The 19,301-nt window shown below is 32.7% G+C and overlaps 1 pseudogene; it reads left to right on the forward strand.

The window, feature by feature from the left end:
- Positions 1-123: 123 nt before the first annotated feature.
- Positions 124-12,378, forward strand: LOC149496341 (uncharacterized; annotated as a pseudogene).
- The last annotated feature ends 6,923 nt before the right edge of the window (positions 12,379-19,301 follow it).

Consider the following 19,301-nt stretch of genomic DNA (forward strand, 5'->3'; position numbering starts at 1 on the left):
GCTGCCTATATATATATATATATATATATATATATATATATATATATATATATATATATATATATATATATTTATATTTTCCAACCCTATTTTTCTTCTTTCTCTTCTCTTCTTTTCTCCTAGATGGCCGGCAAAACCGATTTTCACTCAGCCCTTGCTGTCAACAATGTCAAAAATTTCATCCCCATTACTCTTGAAATGGAAAAAGGACAGTATTCATGGGCTGAACTTTTTAAAATCCATTGTCGTGCGTACAAGGTGATTAACTATATCATTCCTCCAAAGTCGTCTGAAAAAGGCTAGGAACAAGCAGCTGAAGTCGATCCTGAGTTATGGTCACGATTAGACGCCATAGTTCTTTAATGGATTTATGGCACGATTTCTAATGATCTTCTTAATACCATCCTAGAGCCGGATACAACTACACACCGAGCATGAGAACGTTTGAAAAAATATTTTTCTGGATAACAAAAACTTTCGTGTTGTTTATCTAGAAAATCAATTCACTCATGTTTATCTTGATGATTTTTCAAACGTTTCTGCTTATTGTTAGGAACTTAAGATGCTTGCTGATCAACTTTCAAATGTTGGTGCACCGGTCTCAAATCAAAGGTTAGTTCTCCAGTTAATTGTAGGATTGAATGAGAATTACGATGGTGTTGCTACTTTCATTCAACAAAGTGATCTATTGCCTCCGTTTTATGAGGCACGTTCAAGGCTTATCCTTTAGGAAACCCGCAAAGCTAAGCAAATAGCCACAGCCTCTAATGCTGCTGGAATTGCTCTTCTTACTACTGGTAGTTCGGATGACAATTCTGTCTCAAATCATTGACTTCAATTTCCTTAAAAAGACTCATAAATAAGAGATCTAAAAATTATAAATAAATAGTCTAAATTTTTCCCGAAAAATCAACTTTAATATGGTGTACCCAATTTTAAAGGAATAATTATCAGATAACCAATAGTTAATTAATTATTTCTTTATTTAATAAAATAATAAAAAAAATATAATTTAATTCTAAAAAGATCAAAATATATTGTAAAACATTGTGCGAATGATGAATGTTTAAAAATTATTATAATTATAACATTTAAATTTGTTATAACTTATATTTTGATATGTTTATTATTATATTGAATATATAATATTTGATTTGAATAATGAATAACATAAAATTAATAGTTATAAATCGATATTTGATTATGAATGTTACAGAAAATAATTATACACTTATAATTATGTCATTAATTTTTCACTACAAAATTATTTATAACTATATTTTGTTAATTTTGTATGAATTATTATAAAAAAATAAAAAGTAAAGATCCCTTGAACCGAATTGACCTAGTCTAATTGGAATTCAATTATCAAGTTAGTTTGATGTCCGGTTCCATTTAAAAAAAAAAATGGTCAAAACCACATTTCCATTCGATTTAAAAAAGGTTTTATTAGTGCTTTAGAACTCTATAAAGCTAATAACTTTTTTATTTACTTGTATTGTATAAAAAAAAAAAAAAAAAAAAAAAAAAAAAAAAAAAAAGAAACAAGATTTAAGCTTGCTACGCAGGCCAAATTACAGAGAAAGAAAAGAAGAAACAATGGTAACAATACAAGTCGCCGGCGGTGGCTACAAACCACGAAGTGGACCCGTTAGAAAGAGAAGCGGTTGAATCCTACTACTATTCATGTGAGGAAACCTTTTAGTCCCGACTCTCTTTACAAGAGCTAGATCGTGTTCAGGTGAGAGGACAAAGAGAAACAATAATATTGTAACTGATGATCAGGTTCAAGTGTCTGATAATCCTAAAAAGATAGAATAGTTGATGTTGCTATAGAGCAGCCTACAACCAACCATAACAATATTGTAAATTTCAAGAGACAAAGATAGAATAGTTGATGTTTCAATTTGTTGTCTTTGTCTCTTCCTTTCAATAATTTTCAGATCCCTAACTTCAATTGGGTGGTTTTTGTAAATTTCAACAATAGAAGGAAATGTTATTTTAATAATTTTTATTTTTTTGGGTTTCACTCAAAATGACTAGTTATAGGTTGATAACTCAACATATTTTTAAAGTCAATAAAAATTCAAACGCGACATATTAGCTACCGGATTAGTTGTATTTTCGACATGCCATGTAAGTCACAGGCATTTGATTAAAAATTTTTAATGGGTTCAAACACCCGATTGCAAAAGTTTTCCATTGAGGCATCAAAATAGAACATTTTCCATAAGACACTAAAATTATAATTAATCCAGTAAAAAAATATTTATTCACTCAAAATATTTATTCACTAAAACACACATGTAATCTGGTGATTTTGGTGCAATACATTTGATATGTAATACGAACTAGACATTGGATATCATTTCGAGGTACGAAAGTTGGAGTTGTGGTAATTATTCGCTATTTTTCTGTCTTATCTTATAATTTCTTAATCTAATTGAACAATAAATTTTGCTCTTATTTCCATAATATTTTTTTAATACAATCAGAGGGCTCCAACATATATATCACAGCTCAACATCACCAACATGTAGTACTCCATCATTCAGTCGAAGATTATTTAGCATATTCGGTGCAATGAATGAAGAAATTCGTAATGAAACTCCATCATAGAGTGCATAGGGAGGGGCCACTCCACCCACTGACAGCGTTCTCACCATGTCTGTGCTCTCACCTCAGGGTGACCCACATTATTATAATTCCACAGAACATCACAAATAAGTCATATCCAATTATAAAATTTCACATTATACACGTAGTGTGCAATATCCAACATCTCCATATATTTCAATATATAAATATGTGTATTTGATGCGACTCATGACATACACGCCTATATGGTATTTTTATATGTATGCATGCTTCGTGTAAATATCATATTATTCATATATGCATGAATGTAAAATGCATGAGTGATGCGAATTATTTAACTCTGGTCATAGTATTTTATCGTTCTTAATAGGACTACCTTTATTCTAGCTTCCTTCCGGCTTTTGTTCTGTCATTCTAGAACCTTATAAGAATTTAGAAAAAAAAAAAATTCTATGTAAGAATTCTAATTCGAGGAATTTAATTCTCATTCATTTATCAATTTTAGCCAATATAGTCATTTATCTTAACTTATCAAATTGTATAATTGCTATTCCTTTATTTACTTATTTACTCTAATATATAAACTTCAATAAAGCTTATAGTCCGTTAGTAAGTAATGTTTTACAATAATAATAATATAGTAATAATAATAATAATAATAGTTTTAGTCATTAGTATCCATTAATTATATAGCTAATTTAATTTAGTTTTAGTTTTTTTGTTATAAGTGTTTTTGCCGTAAAGTCGGCAGTATTTCCTTTGTAAAGTTGGCAACATTTTCTTTATAATCAAACTGTCCGTATTTTACACATCACAAAAATAATCTATAGCACATCCATTGAGCAATTCATAAAAACTTCACATTCGCCATTATCAACATTTCACACTCACAATATCGATATTTCTTGCTGTCTTTGATTAATTCATTAATAAACTTGAACCATCTTAAATTTCAAATTCACACAGTTAACAAATCCTTGTTATCTTTAATTGATAATTTCTTTTTTTATTATTTGCTAATTTCACTAAGTAACTGAAATTAGTCACACCGATGATCTCTCACGATTTACTTACTACGTAATCAAAACCAATTTAATCAAATAACGACAATTTCTAATTTTGTATTTACACTAAAATTATTGAGTTGAATCTTAAAGTATGCTAATCGCCGCTTGCGGATTCGAGTTCAGTGCGAGGAAACGGATATTCTACCTACTAGGGTCTTGCCGAAACCTCATTGGCCTGTCACCGGACTGCCGCCGACACGGCGGTTTGAAAATCATGTATGCTTAGAATTCAGTAAAAATCCCACCATCCAACTCATAATTCAATGAGGGGCTCCTTTCTAATATCGATTTGTGGAGTTGGTGAGCCAATTGGCCGGAACTACTTCGACAGTCGACTCAAGAGGCACTGATCATGGTGATCTCACGAAATAAGACCAATCAGTTTGGTGGTAGGAATCGGCTCGGCGATGGTGGACAGGGGTGTCGTGCGATGAAGGTCGGGGAGAGAGGAGTGTGAGTGAGAGTTTCCTTCTTTCTCTTTTATTCTAGTTTCCTTTTTTTTTTTTTTAAATTCTTTTCTTCCTAAATCTCTCTTTTAATTACTCTTATTCATGTTTGAAACGTTATTTTAATATTTAAATGAATAATTTAGAAAATTCGTTTTTCAAGAGTTTCGACATTATGTTTTCGGGCTTGGGTCTAACTCTTTGAATTTGGACTTGGAGTTTAACTATTCAATATTTATAGCCATGTAATGAAAATTTTAGATTTTTATTTTAAATAAAAATTTGCAAGTTTTGAAAAATAAAATTATGAGTCGTTTCAATATATAATGTAATTTCTTATTTTATCAATAAAATTTAAATTTATATAGAAAATTAATATAATGAATCAAAATTGTTATTATTATTTAACCAATAAAATTAATATTTTTACTATTTTTATCAATTTATAAACTTAATAGGGTGTTTTTGGTGAAGCTAATGTTTCTCTTCCTCATCCGTACTTTTATATATACCAGTTTTCTTGAATATGCGTTCCAAGTTATTTGTACTTGTTTATTTTTACTTCGTTGAAGTACATGTAATTTAATTTGAATATACCAGTTTCTACTAATTTATATAAATATTTTTTAATTAATTTTTTGTTATAAATTATAATATTATGAAAAACTTATATTAATAAAAATCCAAGAGAATTCACAAATATAAAAAAATATTTTATGAAATAACAAAATAATAAACAATAAATTTTATCAAAAGTGATGATTAGCTTGATTTGATTTATTATTTTGAATTTATATCGTAGATATTATATATTATAAATAGGTAGCTATTATAATAATTAATATATTAATCATTATTTTAGATATAATTTTGATATTTTTCTCTTTTTTTATTTTATTAAAGTCCGTGAGCGTATACTTAATTTGAGGATTGCTTTTTTGAGAAAAAATTATTATTTTATATCAATTACTAGATCTTATAATATTTTTTTATAAATAATATTACATTACATTTATTCCTTGTAAAATAACTATCACTACAAAAAAATCGCCATTTTGCGACCGACTCAAATCGATCGCAATTTTGCGACCGATTTGCGACCTATGAACAAACAGTCGCTAATTGTAGCGCTAGAAATTTCCGGGAGTTTGTTTTCCATTTTGCGACTAGTGTACGACGGATGTGAGACCGATTTTGCGACCGATTTACGACCATATATTATACCGTTGCAAAATTGCGCGCTTCAACTTAAGGACCAAATTCTGCAAACGATTTGCGAATGATTTGCGACGGATAATTTGCGACCGACAAGGATGGTTGCAAATCGGTGACAATTTTGGTGCGAAGTAAAACGACGTCACAGAGTTAAAAATTGCGACCGATTTTAATGAAATTTGGTCGATCGCAAATTTTAGGGCTTTAAACACCAGCGATGCCCTCCTTCCTCTTTCTTCTTCTTTCTTTCTTCTCCTCCTCTCTTCTCCTCCTCCGTTCGCAGCGCCGTCCCAGCCTCTTGCCGCGCCGCTCCAAGCCACCTGACGCCTCCATCTCCGCTCCATTGCAACCCCGGTCGCCAGTGGATCACTTCTCCTCGTCGTTCGCAGTCGTCAGTCAGTTCAGGTACGTTTGATTTTTTTTTTTTTTTTTTTTGTGAAGTGCTATTTATGGGTTCCCATTCATCTTTTTATTATAATCATTCTATATATTATAATCATCTTTTTTATTGTAATATTGTTTAGTATAAATTAATTTGAACCACCGAAATTCCTTTGCAAGTGATAGAATTAATAAGTACAGTTATACTGAAGTTCACAAATTTCATTTTTAAGAAAAATTGAATTATTTTTCCATTTCTATCTAACATAAAATCATAAAATTTGAAATGAAGTCCATAAAATTGCGTGGAATTCATTTATTAAATTGAATTCATTTTTTTTGTTGCATGACAAAAAATGAGTTGTTATTTAATTGTCGACAGATTTGTAGTTGTGCTTTAGTTGGTGTTGAATTTTATACATGTGTTATTGAAAAGAATGATAAAATTGGAATTAGGCAAAATTATATATGTAATTTAATCAATGTAATTTTATGTAATGTAATTTTAAAATTTTAGTTGGTGTTGAATTGATTGAAAAATAAAAAATTACATGTTATTAATTAATGTTAAAAAAAGAACTAGATCAATTAAAATATGTGTAAGTAAATAAATATAATTGTGTAACTAAAATAAATGACAAATAAACATAGTTGTATAACTAAAATTACTCTTTTTTTGTAATTATGAAATAATGCATTTTATTTGTTATTATTGTTGTTATTATTCTTAAATATTTTTTTTTAAATGAATGATGCGTTTGGGTTGGAGGCCTAGTAGTGGCTATTTTGCCTTTGGAGAATGTTGGTATAATATAGAAGTGTTTATTGAAGTGTGTTTTTATTTGAGATTTGATTGTGTTGTGCCGAAGTGCTGCCGAATTTTTTTCCAAAAAATTCAATATGTGGAATCGTACACTTACCTTTATTATAGTAGGTTTATATATATATATATATATATAACTATATTGTCACGACCCGTCTCCGTGGGCCGGACCGGCACTAGGGCCCAGGTAAGCTTAAGGCCCCCGAGGCCCGTAGTAAGCCTAAACTACTCTACCTATACATGCCACACCAGTAATAATAACAGTAAACCCATACCACTAGGGTTTAAATATAATTATTATACAATCCGGCCCAAAATTTAAATGTCTCAATTGAAGTTTAATTTGGGCCTAATTATGATACGTCATATTCAGAGTATGTGTGTACTAATACGCCTACGCCTAATATATAACATGTCATTTCAGTAGAACACATACGGCAAGCCTAATCAAAATACACAATCATATAACTGCGGAGATCAATAGTAATCTGATAATAGGATAATTAATACATCCAAATTTAAATAACAGAAATATAAAGTTTACATTTATAACTCTGCGGAGAAGATTGCAGAGCTTCCGTTGGATCGGCAACTTCCTATTACCTGAGAAGTTTGGAGAGAAGGGGGGGTGAGTCTTGCAACTCAGTGAATAATAATAAATAATACACACCACATACAGTCACACGAAATGCGCCCTATCATACTAAATGATCACACAAAAATCAATCATATGGCATAACATCAGCACCCACAAACCATATCACCTTCAAGAAATCACATCACGTGGAAATTAGTCAGTGGAGTCATCGAACCCCTGATGAGCCGTCCTCCCGCATGGCTCATCCTCTCACATGTGCACCAGGGAGCCGATTCCCCATACTGGCCGACCGGTCTAATCCTCACTTGACCAGCCCTCTCATTGTTTTTACATCCTCTCTTTTCTTTTCTATACCAACAGGAGGCAACTCGGTGGTCTCCATCCAATCTAGATTATCAAGCGCTCACAACAGGAGGCCACCCTACGGGCTGCGATCAAATCTAGATTGTCCGGTGCGCAACGACGAGAAGCTAACCCATGGTTAACGGTAACTGTAACGGTAGGTGCACACGGGGGCGCCGATCTCCCATTTACCCGGCTAACGGTATCATATAGGATCCATATAACGGTACGGTCTCACAATCCCATGGTGACCCACTTCATCCCAATTCCACACAAACAAATCACAATATATGCACAGCACAATTATTCAAACAATTGTTCAACGTACTACACCAAATACATCCAAAGATACAATTATGCAATATAAAATAAATATGAGTTTTACTATAAAAATATATGTATATATTTTTATATCTATATATAAGGTTTGTAAAAAAAAATGCTATGCAAATGCATGTTGGTATGCATTATTTATCATTACTCACAGTGATGGAAAGTGGAGTTCTAGCTTTGATCCTGTCCTGGAGGAGCACTAGATGGACCCGGGCGATCTAAGAAATTCAGAGAATGACACCAGAAAATAATTATATCAGATAAAATATTTATTTACCTCTAATGATTTTTATTTTATATTCTTACTTTCTATACTTAATTTATTCTCTATATTAATTCCTTTTCTAACATAACTCTTATTATTATCATTTTATTTTATTTATTTATTTATTATTATTATTATTATTATTATTTGACTCTATTTTATTTATTTCCTTCTACCAAAATTTATTTTATTTTTATACCCAATTTTGTTTTTATTTTTCTACCGAAATTTCGGCAACATCTCCCCTAAAAATTGGACTATCTACCTGTTAAAATATCAACAGTTTCACAAATATTCAATCCATACGGCCCATCCGTCGGACAATTAATCAAACAACATTTTCCCATCCTCCTTAATCTCAACATCACCACACAATCCAATTTATACATTACAATAACATTATATCTTAATTAAATTAACAATAAAATTATAAAGCTATTAACTACTCACATCTACCAAATTAAATTAACTACATTAATTAACCACAAATAATAGGGTTAATTTAATTAACTAACATTTCTACCATTAACTTAGCTAGATTAATTAATTACAAATAATAAAATTGATTTCATTACCTAATATTAGTTAATTTAATTTAGTTTAATCAACTAATATTAACCTAATTAATTTAATTAACTATTATTTCATATCTAAATAACATTAACATTAACACAATTAATGTTAATTAATTAACTACTAACAACATTAACTAACACAACTAACTAAATTAACTAAATAACATTAACACTATTAACGTTAATTAATTATGCTAGATCGAAATTTCTTACGCGAGTCGGGTAAAGAAGCAGTGACTGCCGGTGATCGAACTTGACTGGCAGTGGCTGAGAGAGGCGGAGAGAGGCAGCTGGCAGCGAGACTTGCAGCTGGAGCTGCTGCTGTGGGCGCGCCAGACCTGACAGAGGGCCTGACTGCGCGATCTATGGCGCTGCGTGAGCTAGGACAAGGCGGAACGAGCAATAGAGCTGCTCCGGTGACGAGCGGCAGTGAGAACGGCAGTGGCGCTTGACTGGAGCTGCTGGAGCTGCTGGACAGTGGTGCGAATGCAGGTGCAGGGAAGAAGAAAGGGGAAAGAAAGAAAGAAAGAAAGAAAAGGAAAAGAAGAAGAAGAAGAAGAAGAAGAAAGAAAAGGAGGAGAAGGTGGCGGAGATGGTGTCGCCGGAGATCGGGAAGCGCAGGAAGAAAATGGGGAAGGGGAGTGAGCTGCGCTAGAAATAGAAAGAAAAGAAAATTCTAGATGGTTTGGGTCGAACCGGTTCGGTTCGGTTCGGTTCGGCCCAAATCTTCGATTTTCAATTGGTTTACGGCTTTTTCAATCGGTTTTTGATTCGGTTTCTCACAGTGCTCGTACTAAAATATTACTATGAATTTTCCAGGCTGTCGGTACATTAAATTCAATTGGAAATGTTTTGAAATTAGAAATTCGGGTTGTTTCATATATATAACCTTAGTATTGAATAAATAAACTTAGTGAGTTTACATTTATATATAGTTACCCTTATTATAGAAATAATCTTAGTAAGTTAGAAGTGTAAATTGAACATTACATTTGGCATGTTTTAAGGATGGTTTAGACTAATGCAATTACATATAATTCGCCCTTTATAAACATAGTGTTAATTAGGTAAAAAAAATGCAGACTAATCAAGATTGGATGTACTGGAGGTACGAGGTCAACGGGATATTAAGACAAGAGTTCTTGCAAGGATTGGAGGCATTTATACAGTTTGCAGCTGGTAATCCCAGTTGTATGGATGGTAATAAGTTGAGATGTCCATGTAATCACAAGAAGTGTCGAAATAGAGCCTTCTTAGATATTGATACAATTAAACTTCATTTATACAAAAATGGGTTCGTGGAAAATTATTACGAATGGATACATCATGGTGAACCTCGAGTTTCCAATGGGTCAGGCCACTTTATTCCGGTAAGTTCAAAAGGTCAGCCTTATCAATTTCAGTATGGTAATCAATGCAATGATATGCTAATCGATGCGAGTAGAGTAGAATGTCATTGGGATAATGTAGAGGAATCGCCAAACTATGCAGCACAACAATTGTTTAACATGCTAAGTGCAGCTAACAGTGAACTGTGGCCTGGATGCAAGAATCATTCAGTTCTATCTGTTGTGGCACGATTATTGCACATGAAAGTGAATGTGTTACGATGATTTTGTGCAGTTAGCAAAAGAAATATTGCCTGAAGGCCATTCAATGGTTGATAATTTTTATCGGACAAAAAAATTAGTTTGGGGATTAGGACTACCCTTGGAAAAGATTGATTGTTGTCGTAATAATTGTATGATATACTGGGGCCTTGACTCTGAATTCAGAGAATGCAAGTTTTGTAATCTTTCAAGATATCAATGGTGGGGTCAAGGGATTGGTAGAGTAAAAAGAGAGAAGGCTTTCAAGAAGATGTATTATTTCCCTCTTGTTCCTCGCCTTCAAAGGTTATATGCATCTAAGGCGACAGGTGAACACATGACATGGCATGCTTTGCATAATATGAGGATGGTATAATGACTCATCCGTCAGACTTTGAAGCGTGGAAACATTTTGATAACATTCATCCTGTGTTTGCTGCTGATATGAGAAACGTGAGATTGGGGCTTTGTACTGATGGGTTTCTACCGTTTGGGCAATCAAGACAACAATATTCATCATGGCCTGTCATTGTCACGCCATATAATCTACCACCATCAATTTGTATGAAAGATGAATACATGTTTTGTGTGTTATTGTACCTAGCCCTATTAATCCAAAACACAAATTTGATGTGTTTCTGCAGCCTTTGATTGTCGAACTTAATTATTTATAGGAATATAGGGTTGAAACGTTCGGTATTTCGACCAATCAGAATTTCATAATGCGAGCCGCTTTGCTTTGGACCATCAGTGATTTTTCAGCATTCAGAATGTTATCTGGGTGGAGTACGGCAGGCAAATTGGCTTGTCCTCATTGCATGGAAAACACGAATGCATTTACACTAAAAAACGGAGGTAGACAATGTCGGTTTGATTGTCATCTCAAATTCTTACCAGAATCTCACCCTTGGAGGAGAAATCGACAATGTTTTAGAAAGAACACGACCATTGCTGAACTGCCTCTGCCTGTGAAGTCTGGAGATGAAATATTACAAGAAATTGAAGATCTGGGGCTTATGAAAGTTATAGATTTAAGTGCAGATGAGGTAAATGGAAGAATTGGCAGGAATAGCGGGTGGAAAAAGCGAAACATCTTCTGGTATTTGCCATATTAGAGTTCACTTCTTATCCGTCATAACCTTGATGTGATGCATATAGAAAAAAATGTGTTTGAAAATCTGTTCAACACTGTCATGAACATTGAAGGGAAAACCAAGGATAATGCAAAAGCGAGAGGAGACATGAAGGAAATTTGTCGTCGACCAGAACTCGAGCAATCTATACTTACTGGTAAGTATCCAAAGATATGTTATTGTTTAGATAAACCCCAAAGGCAATTACTATACGAATGGGTTCGATCATTAAGGTTTCCAGATGGATACTGTTCAAATATGGGTAGATGTATGGACATGAGGAAGTACAAATTGTTTGGCATGAAAAGCCATGACTGTCATGTTTTCATGCAGAGATTGATCCCTATGGCATTTCGGGAATTATTGCCAGGGAAAATTTGGGAAGCAATGATAGAATTGAGTCTCTTTTTCAAGGAATTGACGATGACTGTTATCCGATGCGATGATATGAACAAGTTAGTGAGAGAAATACCAGTAGTTATATGCAAATTGAAACGAATTTTTCCACTCGGGTTCTTTGATTCTATGGAGCATCTACCGATTCATTTACCCTATGAATGTCGTGTAGCAGGACCAGTACAATATAGATGGATGTATCCATTTGAGAGGTGAATCACTAACATCCCATTGCAATCATTACATAATTTATTTCAACTCATATTTACATATTGGCTTTGTACAATTATAGACACCTACAGAAAATTAAAAAGAATGTGCGCAATAAGGCAAAGGTCGAGGGGTCAATTTGCAATGCATATTTGGTGGAAGAAGCTTTCACCTTCTGTTCACACTACTTCGAACCACATGTTTTCACCAAGCATCGGAGATTGCCACGTAACGATGACGGAGGAGATCGAATAGAATCTGAGTTTGAAGGAAATCTAACAATTTTCATCTATCCTGGGCGTACGATTAGTAAATAAAAAAAAAGACGATTGACTGATGCATAGATACAAGCGGCTCAAACGTATATTTTGTTAAATTGCAAAGAGATTACACCATTTGTACAGTAAGTATACATATTAGTGAGTCAGTCTAACCCAGTCTGGGGCATAGTTAAATCATATTTATGCTAATTTTCTTCGTTCATAAACAGGGAATATATCAAGCTTTTGCGGCTTCAAAATCCCAATTTGACTGATACTGCAGTTGATGCGAAACTGGACTCCGAATTTGTAAAATGGGTCAAATATTATGTAAGTTACTTTCAATGTACACAACATGGAATGTACATTATTACATCTCACTCGTGTCATTACTATTTCCCATAGGCTCGAAGCTCGGAAAGCGATATTGGTAACAGATTCATTACGGATCTAGCAAAGGGACCTCTACCGGTTGCTAATGCCTACCCTGGCTACTTTGTAAATAGTTACAAGTTTCACACTGAGGGTTATGAGAGAAGCAGAAAGACAATGAACAGCGGTGTTTGCATAAAGGGATCAAACTACAGTGACGTGTCAAACGATTTTTACGGGAAATTGGTTGAGGTTTTAGAGTTAGAATATCCAGGCCTACCAATGAAGTGCACAATCTTATTCAAATGTGAATGGTTTGATCCTACGCCAAACGTTGGCATGAAGGTTCATCCTAAGTATAATCTGGTAGATATTAATCAAAGAAGAAGATATACAAAGTATGAACCTTTTGTGTTGGCAATGCAAGCTGCACAGGTGTACTATGTCCCATATCCATTGTTTAAACGAGATCGTTGTGATTGGATGGCAGTGTGTAAAATCAAGGCTAGATAAGTTGTTCATGCACTTGAAACCAAACAACTGCTTCACACGTAGTATCGGAGCCATTTCAAGAAGTTAGGGTTGATACGCAACCGATGCAAGTTGTTAAAGATTTAATGGATAGATTGGATGATGAAAGTCGATCTTATGTTGAAGTAGGAGTATCGGATGATGAAGAGGAAGAAGATCAAATCATTATGGGTACCTCAGAAGACGAATATGAAGAAGAGGAAGAAGACGAAGAGGAGGAGGAAGCAGATGATAATGAAGACACTTAATACTTAGAACAGTTTTACTGTTACAAATTGATAGATGTATATCTAATATTATTAATGAAGAATTTCAATGTTATTCACTTTCTTTACTCATATTTACCACATGTTCTACAACTCATATAATTGTATACATACATATCTAGATTCTGATATCTGCAGTACAGATGGCTAGAGGCAGAGCGTTTGATTCAGATGCGTTCGGCAGTGGTTCGCGTGGAGGTCGTGGCCTAGGACGCAGTACCCGTGGATGAGGAGGGACTATCCCTCCTTCTTCTTCAGGTATGTCTGGGGCTTCATCCTCTGCTCAGCGACCAGTACTGCCGCCATCGCTTCCTTCTGTTCCTTCCTCTTCTACCCCAGTTTCTGGACCAATACAGTCTTCACCAGCTGCACAGTCACCTACTGTACAAGGTAATCATAAATGTCATTACTGTCATTTCAATTATATATTAATTATTTATCTGCATTTATAGCATTTGTCACTTCTTTTGCAACTTCATCAGATCCGCGTAACAGCCTCAGTTTGGTAGTGGGACAGTAAGTACTTCTTCACTTTTTCCTCTATACTTGGTTTTGTTCAGATTTTGATGCTTTCATCTAATTATATTTCACTTGTGTTTTTTTTCTCAGCATATATCCATCCTCTCGAGCATCTAGGCAAATTATGAGGATAATCATGCTACAACTCCATAAAGAAGGATACACATGGGATGCCGTACCACAAGAGGTGAGAGACTTTTATTGGGAAGAGTTTTAGGTACGATTTGGTTTAAGTTATATCATCATTCAATGTTTATAATTAATCAAGATACCTCGTTTTATTGAAATTTTATTTTTCATTTTTGCAGAAGCATTTCATATGGGACGAGGCAATTACGGCTATGCTGAAAGTGGCCTGGGAGAAGTTATGTGCTGACCGATATGCTGACTTCACCTATAGGATGAGAAAAAGCAGTAAGAAGCAGCAGTGCGTGTCTTAAGAGATATGGGAGAGCTGGCAAAAGGCTTGGGAGGATCCTGCATTCAAGAGAAAGCGGGAGATATTTGCACAAAACAGGCGCAGTGAGGCTGGTGGTGATGGAGCAGGACCATCTCGACACACAGGCAAGTCAATATCTGCTATAGAGACAGCTCGATTATTAGTGAGTCAACTAGTCACAGTATATGAAACTAATGTTTAATGAAAGGACACTATATTAATATATCATGCATAAAAATTCATTACATGCTGAAAAATTTGGTCATGAGCCCACACCGATTGAGGTGTTTACAGACACTCACACGAAGGACCACGATCTTAATACGTTTGTCGACAAACGTGCGGTGAGCGTCAATGTAAGTAACAATGAAGAATATTTACATTTAACCTCTAGTCGTTGCGAAGATGTACAAAGTTCAATATAATAAAGCTTGCAACTGCTTTGATTAATTAATTTGTTGTTTTCAGGAGAACTATACTATAGCTCGGGAGCGTCTTGTTTCTTCTCAGGCTGAATCTGAAGCTGATTCACGAATTGATGAGGTAGCACTTTATCTCGAGGCTGTAGGGGGCAAGAAGAAGAGGAAGGTATATGGCATCGGGTCTCAGGCATCACAGTTTTACCATGGCTCAGCATCTCACGCTTCTGCGGTCACCTCAGGACCACCGCCCGAGCACAGTGCTGAGGAGTTTTTTGCATTATGGGCTCGTGTTGATGAGCAGGAGAGATAGCTTGCAGAGCTTAGAGCGCATGTCATGCGGCTGTCCGGTCAGCCCGGTGCTGGTACTTCTTCCTCTGATCCTGCGCTGCTACAGATCGAAATGTTTCAACATCTCAGCAGTAGCCACTACCGTCTCCTGATCCCGATGCTGCAGACGATACCTTGGTCACCCTGCCGACACTACAGCACATCCAGCAGGTAATCCTCCCAGCGATTCGACATTGGATCGTGCAGATGACCAACTGCGTAGATTTGATTTTGGACCTTTTTAGCTTTCCAGTTGTTTTTCGAAATTTTGTTCAGTACATTACGTACATTAGCAATTACATTTTTATATTGTTTTTCAATTGCATTTGTGATATATATATATATATGCCAATTTTTACAGGTGCAAAAAATTATGGTTTTATAATAATATTTAATTTTTTTTATTGTATTTTGCGACAGATTTACGACCGAACTGCAACCAAAAATATAAACTTTAACTTTAAAATTTGCGACCTAAGTTTTGCGACCAAAATTTTGCGACCAGTTTTTATAATTGCGACAGACTATTTCTGCAACCAATTTGCGATAGAGACTCAAAAGAAAACACGACCAAATTTTGCAACCGCTTTTTTAATATTGCGACCGATCGCAAAATATTTTGCGACCGATTACTTCATCTGTCGCAAAATATTTTGCGACCAATTACTTCATCTGTCGCAAAATATTTTGCGACAGATTGTGATCGATCGCAAATCGGTCGCTACTTTTGATTAGCGACCGATTTCTAGCTTTTTGCGACTGATTGGTCGGTCGCAAAATGCCGTTTTTTTTAGTATATAACCAATTAAATTAAAGATTTAATAAAAATAATAATAAAACATATTATATACTTATCATATTTAATATGTACCTTATATAGTATAATATAACCAATCAAAATCAAATTACTTTTGCCTCTTAAACAAATAAAATTAAAATTCTTAAATATATTATATTTTTATAATATTTAATTTATACATTATTTAGTATATAATATAATTTTTTTTGTTTATTTAATAGAAATTAGAGTTAATAGGAATTTAATATAATCAATTAAAATTAAATTACATTTCTTTTTCAACTGGCAAAGTCAAATTTTTAAAAAATACTATATTCTTACCATATTTAATATATACTTTATTTATTATACAATATAATTTATTATTTTATATCAAAAAATAAATCTTATAATATATTTCTTAATAAATAATAATAAATTAGTAAAATAATTAATCAATCAAATTAAAGATTTAATAAAAGTAATAATAAAACAAATTACATTCTCACCATATTTAATATGTACCTCATACAGTATAATAAAACCTATCAAAATCAAATTATCTTTATTTTTTCAACCAATAAAATTAAAATCCTTAAAGATATTATAGTTTTACCATATTAATAGATACAATAATTAGTATATAATATAATTTCTTAGTTTATTAAATATAATTTAGATTAAATAGGAAATTAATGTGAGAAATCAAAATTGATTATCTTTATTTGTCAATAAAAAGTTTTTGAAGATACTATATTATTACCATATTTAATATATACATTATTTAGTGTATAATATAATTTATTATCTTATCCAATCAGATTTAAATAGAAAATTAGTATCATCAATTAAATTTAAATTATTTTTATCTGTTGAATCAATAAAATTAAAATCATTAAAGAAATAATTATGGTAAAATTATACATAAAAGATATGAAACCAAAAAGGTTAAAAAAATAAACAGATTCACTGAGATTCTTCAATTTTTACATATCAATTGTAGAATAATAAATTGTTGGTTTGATGTGATTCACATGCCTATCTTGCTAAGAGGTTTTTTTGGTAATTGCCAATACTAATTTTAGAACTCTCATCACAATATAAATATGCGATAATGCAATGGAAATTGAGTAGAGAGGAGCTAGAAAGCGTGTGGTTTACTTGCAGAAGAGAGCTTTTATGGTGGTGGAATCTGCTAGTGCTGCTGCTACTGTAATAAGGTACTATTAGACACTAATCCTTTCTTTTATTTCTTTATTTTTTGTATGGTTCTAAAGCAGTTTGAAGAAGGAAAAAATAAAAAAGATTAAAGCTGCTAATGTCTTCTTTTTCCTACTAATTGTTTTCTTGAAATAAACTAAATTAGATCAGTCTAAACTTAATTTATGATTGTAATACTGTTTTAAATCTTTTTTGGTTTTCAAGATCCGTGTTTTAAAACCTGCTGATCCAATTAATCTAGATTCGTATCGAGCATATCCATAAATGGAAGCAAAAGACTCTCTTTTAAATGTTTAAAGGGACTTCATACTCAGGTCTGGTTAAAGGAGAAGAGATCCCTGCCCATCTCACCCTTCAAAGGTTAAATCTTTAATAGTTATTATTCATATTCCATTCAACAAAAAAAAAAAAAAAAATATCCATATTAAAAAGAAATGAAGCTCAATTTGTCTTCTAAACTTGAGACAATATATTATTTGCCCAAAAATTAACTTCCATTGTTTCCTCCTCTTCAAGTGAATCTTTTAAGGGTATGTTTCAGAACAGCTTACGTGGCATCAACTACTGCTATTGCAATGGTCTTCCCTTACTTCAACGAAGTCTTAGGAGTTTTAGGAGCATTGAACTTTTGGCCGTTGGCTATATATTTTCCGGTGGAAATGTACTTTGTGCAGAAGAAAATTGGGCCTTGGACAAGAAAATGGATTGTCCTTAGAACATTTAGTGTTGTTTGTCTGCTTGTCACAATTTTAGGCTTGATTGGATTCAAGGCATTATCAGTGCAAAATTAAGATAAACAATCTACGTTGCCGCGGCTAAATATTTATGCATTTTCAAAACATGTATAAAATGTCTGTATTGATATATTGACATATGATACAAATATTTATGATACATATGCATTTTTTGCGAACTGCATCATTTGTAGTATTGAAATAATGTTGTACACGTGTCATCATATAAAAAGCACGAGGAGCAGATTACAATTATAAATATAGGGGGATAAAGGCAGACGTTTCACTCCTATATTCGTTATAGCCTCTAGATTTTCAAAGCTCCCCTTAATTTTCCCAAGAAAAAAAAATATTATAAGTTTTGGGTTTGCAATTGTGTACATGAACAGTAATTGAGATTCTCTACATAATTTCTATCATTATGTATTGCTAAGATAAAATATATTATTGTTGCTAATAATTATGAGTGACATTGCTTGAAATTTTAACAAATCAATCTTAAATAAATTTTTTGAGCTCCACATCATATTTTTACTCACCCATATTCCTATATATAAAGTTACATATATGAATGCTTAATATATGAATTACAGCATCAATTTTATAAGAAAAGTCTTATAAAATCTCTAATTTTTAACTTAGTCGACTCGTTAAACAGCTCAAATTATAAAATTATATTTATAAAATACTTCAATTTGTAAAATCTCAACTAGTAAATATAAATTTAGATATTTCAATTGTGCGTGTTGCATTCACTAAGTAAGATAATATATATATATATATATATATATATATATATTAATATCAATTTTTAGATAATGACTTTCACATTTTTAATTTATAAGTTGAAGAAGGTTTTAATAGAATATAAATATTGCGAATGCCACTAAACTCACTCACACTCACTCATACTCAAACAATACATTGAGATCATCATAGCTTCATATATCATGTCTCATTGTTCGTTGGCTGAATATATAATTTAACCCCTTAAGTTTATTAAAAAAAAAATTTTGTGGCATTTTGAATTTTAAAATGAATTTTGTAACATCGTGAACTTCTCTTTTTTAATAATTTCACATCTCGTCATGTTAAAAATAATAAATTTTTAAAATTTTTGACTTTTATATGCAAAATAGTAATTTAGTATGCGGTTAGTACAAGTTTTGAAACAATAATTTTCACATTTTTCAATAATCCAATAAGTGTTTAATCAATCTAATTTTATAAATTAAAGTGTTCAATAAATCAATTAAAATAGATGTAATTTTATAAATAGAAATATTTGATAAATTAAAGTGAAATTTCAGTTTGCCGCAAGACGTTTCGTGAAAAGTATAAATTGAAATTTACTTATTTAACCTTGGTTCAAACTAAAAAAATCAACTTGCTTCAGGCCCAGCGCATACTATTATCACCATGGAGGCTCTCTCTCTCTCTCTCTCTCTCAATCTCTGAAAA

Source organism: Jatropha curcas, chromosome 5, assembly GCF_041381405.1.
Source record: "Jatropha curcas cultivar XTBG-Jc1 chromosome 5, XTBG_Jcur_1.0, whole genome shotgun sequence".
NCBI classification, from domain to species: domain Eukaryota; kingdom Viridiplantae; phylum Streptophyta; class Magnoliopsida; order Malpighiales; family Euphorbiaceae; genus Jatropha; species Jatropha curcas.